The sequence below is a fragment of the Octopus sinensis genome, linkage group LG19 (assembly GCF_006345805.1).
Source record: "Octopus sinensis linkage group LG19, ASM634580v1, whole genome shotgun sequence".
In the NCBI taxonomy this organism is placed as follows: Eukaryota; Metazoa; Mollusca; class Cephalopoda; order Octopoda; family Octopodidae; genus Octopus; species Octopus sinensis.
The window spans coordinates 43,695,891-43,702,962 of record NC_043015.1 but is presented as its reverse complement, the minus strand read 5'-3'; the positions used below and the strand labels follow the sequence as shown (position 1 = coordinate 43,702,962).

Genomic DNA, 7,072 nt, shown 5'->3' with positions numbered 1-7,072 from the left:
TTCCAAATGACGGTGGTTGCTAAAGATTTTACGAAGACACCAGTACACCGTGTTTTTCCTTGGAACAAACACTGCTAAACACTTTATCTGTCCTGGTTATCACATATGATACACTGGATATTTTTATCAGGCATCCATGCTTCCTATATGATATACATTCTCAGTTTTTTCAACCACTAAAATAACTAAGTGCTAATAAATGTAGAACTTTCTACTAGTCTGAACTTAGAAAGGAAAAATCTAAAAAATGAACGTAAATATTTTGGACAAATTTATGAAAATTCTTCGGACATGTAAAGGTTAAAACGATTCATGTACAGAATTGACAGTTTCTGTTCGTTTGTTCTTTGTTGCTGTCTTCTTCTTCTTCTTCTTCTTCTTCTTCTTCTTCTTCTTCTTCTTCTTCTTCTTCTTCTTCTTTTCTTCTTCTTCTTCTTCTTCTTCTTCTTCTTCTTCTTCTTCTTCTTCTTCTTCTTCTTCTTCTTTTCTTCTTCTTCTTCTTCTTCTTCTTCTTCTTCTTCTTCTTCTTCTTCTTCCAATCAGGACTCACGCCACGAGCCACAAAGAATAATCTCTAAGTCGAGCCTACTCTCAGCTACTAAGAATGTGTGTGGCAACTTGAAGATCCACTCACCACACGCGATAGACTGGCAGTTGCACGGGCGCGAAAGCTATGTTGTTATCCTCATTCTGTACACGGCGGTTTTAAACGGGTGGAGAGCTGAACCTTCCTGGGGCGCAGAGGAATCGCAATCTAGACTAGGGTCTGAAAGTTTACCACACCATAGTGAGTTACACCACGGTTCCTCTGCTTTCTGGCAGAAGTAGGAAGAAAGAGTGAGAGAATGTTGTTGGGAAAGAGTACAGCGGGGTTCACCACACCTCCCCGCCGGAGCATCGTGGAGCTTAGGTGTTTTTGCTCAATAAACACTCAGAATACCCGGTTTGGGAATCGAAACCGCGTTCTTACGACCGCGAGTTCGCTGCCCTAACCACTGGGCCATTGCGTCTCCACTGTTGCTGTTGTTGTTCTTGTTGTGAATCTTACCCTCACCCTCGATGTTATGACACACTAGAAAGAGTTCGTGCTCCAACCTCCTTGTGATACACATAAACCAGAAACGACAACATCATTCTATGTGTCCTTCATTTTTCTAAGACATTAACAGTACACTTTAAAGAACAACTAGGTACTGTTTCTAGCATATCATGCGTCCACCAACAATCATTTATCATCTTTATACCATACGCATTGTCGTCGACTGCAGTAACGGCAGTAATGCACATCGCATCAAAAATTCCATTTTATTGCCATCACCAGTTCTCTTTGGTATCTTAGTGTTAGCATATTCATTAGCAACACAAAGCTAATGATGAATAATTATGCAATGAGAAATAACAACAACGACAACAACAATAGCAACAACAATATTTGTTGATGACTAATATCATTTATTATCAAGATTTGTTTTTCAAGTTCTCTATATTAGATATATTAACAATAACATAACTATTGCGCTTTATGCAGATGGCGGGTCTGAATCACCTGTTATATGAAAGAACAAAAAACGTTTCACTAATAACACAACATAGGCGTAAGTAGCTTGCTTACGAACCACATAGTTTCGGGTTCAGTCCCACTGCGTGGCGCCTTGAGTAAGTGTCTTGTACTATAGCCTCGGGCCGACCAAAGCCTTGTGAGTGGATTTGGTAGACGGAAATTGAAAGAAACCCGTCGTATATATATATATATATATATATATATATATATATATAATATATATATATATATATATGTATGTGTGTGTATATATGTTTGTGTGTTTGTGTTTGTTCCCCCAACATCACTTGACAGCCGATGCTGGTGTGTTTACGTCCCTGTAACTTAGCCGTTCAGCAAAAGAGACCGATAGAATAAGTACTAGGCTTACAAAGAATAAGTCCTGGTGTGGATTTTCTCGACTAAAGGCGGTGCTCCAACATAGCCGCAGTCAAATGACTGAAACAAGTAAAAGAGGAAAACAGGAAAAAGTCAGATGTTGAGCACATTTGATTTAAATGTGTCTGACGCACGTTTCTGCTATATAGACATCTTTCAATAGCATTTGCATCCAATTACTTTGGACTGATTATTAGTCTATGCAACTTTATTCAATTTCCATCCATCCACGTGCTCTATAGCGAAACGTGTGCATGTATATTCAGCGTGCGTAATGGCATGCATAAGATTTGGTCATCAAATCTAAGTAGAGACTTAAAACTTGAAATCTTCAAAGCCACAGTCGAACCAATTCTACTATATGGCTTATATATTCTACTATCAAAGAAGCTTGAGAGGCGTTTGGATGGAACCTACACTCGCCTCCTTATGAGAGCTCAAAATCTCTCGTGGAAGCGTCATCTAACCAAAATGCAAATATATGGGAAACTACCACCTGTGTCATCTCTTGTGAAAGGTAGGAGAGTCCAGTTTGCTGGACATTGTTGTAGAGCTGAAAACGAGGCAATTTCTACTCTTCTCCTCTGGAAGCCATTTACTCGCAATACCAGAGGGCGCACACTCTCCTACCCTGATGTAATCTCCAGGGATACAGGCATCCAGCAACAGGACCTCCGTAATGCTATGATGGACCGTGGAGTCTGGCGTAGCATGGTAAATTCCATTGTCTCGACCACGGTCGAACAATGATGATGCGTATATTTCACAGGGGACAACGGACTTCGAATGCAATGAATGAGAGAGATATATCTGAAATCCCTATATTTATCCATGAGAAGAAATCCATTGGAAAGGCTTACCTTAAGTGATTCTAAGTGTTCATTACAGGTCGATGCGGTTAGCCATAACCTAGATTATGACTGTCTGCTTGAATGGTACCTGTCACGATACTTTATCACCATCTATACATTATATCTATATCTATATCAATATATATCTATACATAGGCGCAGGAGTGGCTGTGTGGTAGGTAGCTTGCTAACCAACCACATGGTTCCGGGTTCAGTTCCACTGCGTGGCATCTTGGGCAAGTGTCTTCTACTCTAACCTCGGGCCGACCAAAGTCTTGTGAGTTGATTTGGTAGACGGAAACTGAAAGAAGCCCGTCGTATATATATATATATATATATATATATATATATATATATATATATATGTATGTGTGTGTGTGTGTGTGTGTGTGTGTGTGTGGATGTGTGTGGATGTGTTTGTGTGTCTATGTTTGTCCCTGTAGCATTGCTTGACAACCGATACTGGTGTGTTTACGTCCCCGTCACTTAGCGGTTCGGCAAAAGAGACCGATAGAATAAGTGCTGGGCTTACAATGAATAAGTCTCGGGGTCGAGTTGCTCGACTAAAGGCGGTGCTCCAGAATGGCCGCAGTCAAATGACTGAATCAAGTAAAAGAGTAAAGAGTAAGAGTAACACATACTGGAACCCCCCTGGTGAGGTGGACGGCAGTTTCAGTCGATCCGATCAACGGAGAAGCCTTCCCGTGAAATTAACGTGCAAATTGCTGAAAACTCCAGAGACACACGTACCTTTTACGCTGTCCGGATGAAGTTAATAAAAGTAAATGTAGAAGCATATATAGTGGATACTTAATTAATTTTACTTGTATCTCGATGAAAAAATGTAATACATTATACGATATGAGATTTAAAGATGGCAGACAGGCACGATGGGCTTCCTAATGTTCGTAAAAATGATAGAAAATTGTAAATTTCATGTACATGGATTTCCAAAGCAATTTAATGATGTAAATGAAGAGAAATAGTGACAAGTAATGATTGAACTTTTGATATGGTCTCAGCTACTTGAAAGACTATTTCTAACGTTTCAGGTTTCACCAGAATCAATTACTTGAAAGTCTTCTTCAGACATTATAGTTTTAACGACTGCAATCTCAACTATACCACGTTCTAGATTTTGTCGGAGAATTATATTTATGTAAGATGAGTAACGTAGAGTAGAATTTTGGTAGAGGAATAGTAGGCCCTTCTCTGGTAAAATAAAAGCTACAGGTGTAGCCTGTAGCTTTAAAGTCAGTGAGCTGGCAGAAACGTTAGCACGCCGGGCGAAATGCGTAGCTGTATTTAGTCTGCCGTTACGTTCTGAGTTCAAATTCCGCCGAGGTCGACTTTGCCTTTCATCCTTTCAGGGTCGATTAAATAAGTACCAGTTACGCACTGGGGTCGATATAATCGACTTAATCCGTTTGTCTGTCCTTGTTTGTCTTCTCTGTGATTAGCCCCTTGTGGGTAGTAAGGAAATATGTATAGCCTGTGACAGAGGTATTCTTGCTACTATAGGTACATGGCCTGATATTTCGTGGAGGAGCTAGTAAATTTCATTGTCACCAGTGCTTAAGTGAAACTTATTTCATCGACCGAAGATGATTAAAAAACATTGAACTTGGCGGCATTTGAACTTCGAACGCAAAGCCGGGATATATATGCCGCTATGCAATTTCTCTGACGCTCTAATGATGCAGCCAACTAGTCGCTTTGCAGGGCTGAAAATTAAATAACTGACGGGCGAAAAAGTGTCATGTTTGTCCGTAACTACAAAGATACTTAAACAAGAAGCCATCAAAACTGTGGTATATGTCACCAAATCATAGTGGCTCGCGAGTACTCGCTAGTTGTATTGTTCTTTATAGTTGAAACGTGTGATTTTTTCAGATATCTTTAACTTAGTAGCGTTATTAGATACCATTACGAAGGCGGCTATATGGCAGAATCGTTAGTACGTCGGGCGAAATGCTTAGCGGCATTTCGTCCGTCTTTACGTTCTGAGTTTAAATTCCGCCGGGGTCGATTTTGCCCTTCATCCTTTCGGTGTCGATAAATTAATTACCAGTGAAACATTGGGATCGATGTAATCGACTAGTTCCCTACCCCAAAATTGCAGGCCTTGTGCCTATAGTAGAAATGTTATTAGATATCATTTCCCGTCACAATAAATGACGTATACGGTTAAATGTGTGCTACATGTTGACATAATTTACATGTGGAGTACGTAACTAGACTACAGTAGCGTAGAAGAGCAAAATAACACATATGGAAGGATATGAACTCTGCTCTAAATTCGGGCGAAGACTTCTCATTTATGCAATATTTCTGTGGCTAGTATTAGAAGGCGTGCATATTTTCTTTAGTGCATATATTTCTTGTCTGGTAGTAGGCAAAATGGGAAAAAAAATTTACGCCTCCAGACTTAGTTTTCACTTTAAAAATATATGTACATACTTTGGTTATGATCTCTTACTGAAAGTTTGAATGTATCAAAGAGTTTTCTTACAGAAAATAGGTGACTCTACATCATTTGTGCTTTTATACACCCAGTAATCCCCAGGTGAGCATTGAAAGTGAAAACCTGTGGCGGTTTTAAACTACCTTGATATTATCGCTGTTGCTACCATTTTTGTTTTTGATACATCTCTTTCTCTCTTAAGCTATGCGAGCGATTATGTCAAATTTTGCAGCACACTTCTGTATCAATAATACCATCGCTGTTGCTATCGATTTTGTTCATAGCACCACTCTATCTTCTTTAGCCTAAGCGATCCTGTCCAGTTTTTCACTACACTTCGACTATAATAAAACCATGTTAACCCTACCTTGGTGAAAAATAAAGTAGCTTCATGCGTAGATCTTTGCCGGGTGTTTTACTGTGGCTGAAATTACATTTAGATTTGAAATTGTAAGATTTTTTTTCACAGAATTTTTCAGGCAAATCTAGGAATATTTAACTCTAGCAAAAGGAGAGGATGTACTTTCGAATACGCTCTGTGAGAAAACAAATCTCAATATATCAGTTCGGGATCATGAATCGGTGATTTTATATTAGAATTTTCACACTTGAAGATTAATGTTATCATAAGAATAATTGTATGTATGTATGTATGTACGTATGTATGTATGAATATATGTAAACATATATGGAAGAGATGATTCGCCATTGCTCTCGTCTTCATGCTGTTAATTGCTAACGGAGCCTATCGGGTGAGGCTCATAGAAATTGGAGAAGTTCATGTCAAAAGGTAAAAATAACGGTCGAGTGCTTATTCAACGGGAGAAAGAAAGACATAGAATTGCCATTAGAAAAGGTGATAAAGGTAAATTTGAATGGAGAAATAATTTATTAAGTTTTATCTATATTAAGCAAAATTTGTGAACAACATTAAAAACAAAGAATAGAAATGAAACAAATGCTACAGAAACGACTTTTCGTAACAGACGACAATAAATTCAAGTATTCGCCATATTGGCTACAGCTTGTAAATTTCTGCCGGGTAAGTGACGATAGAATTTTATAGACCTATGCTTAGAGTCGCTTTACCTCACTCGGATAAAAATATCACGTTATGTTGACTTGTTATACGGATATAGAGAAGGATATAAAAATGTTTGGCTGCAAACATTTATCTGCGTAAAGCAAATGTTAGCAAAGGTGATTAATATATATTTTGGGAGACAACAGAACGGGTTTGACCTCAGTAAACTCGGACGTTGTTTGGTGCTGTTTACTGTGGGATGACTTATTATCAAAGTTCTTGACATTAACATGCATCATGTATATAAGGCGCCCGGACACGTATACAAAAAGATCAGATATACACGTATATAGAGATTAAAACACATACATGCAAACACACATAAACACACACACATATATAAGTATAAATATGAATAAACATATATATATATATATATATATATAATATATATATACGATAATATATATATTATAGATATATATATATAATATATATATATATATGTATATATGTATAAATATATATATATATATATATATATATAATATATATATATATATGTGTGTATGTAAATATATATATATATATATATATATCATTGCAAGTATGCATGCACACTCGCACATACAGGTACATAAGCATTTATATATATATATATCTTGTTAGCGATTTATCATTTAAAGTATATGTGAACCAATGATATATATATATATATGCCTATATATGTAAGCATATATAGGCATACATACATAAATATATATATCATTGGTTCACATATACTTTAGATGGTA

At 37.4% G+C, this 7,072-nt stretch overlaps 1 long non-coding RNA gene across 1 annotated transcript in view; it reads left to right on the top strand.

Moving 5' to 3' along the window:
• Window positions 1-1,909, top strand: part of LOC118767098 — a 4,787-nt gene extending 2,878 nt beyond the window's left edge. Inside the window, exon 3 of the long non-coding RNA XR_005002992.1 lies at window positions 1,898-1,909. This is a non-coding gene — a long non-coding RNA (uncharacterized LOC118767098). The remainder of the gene's footprint in view (window positions 1-1,897) is intronic.
• The last annotated feature ends 5,163 nt before the right edge of the window (window positions 1,910-7,072 follow it).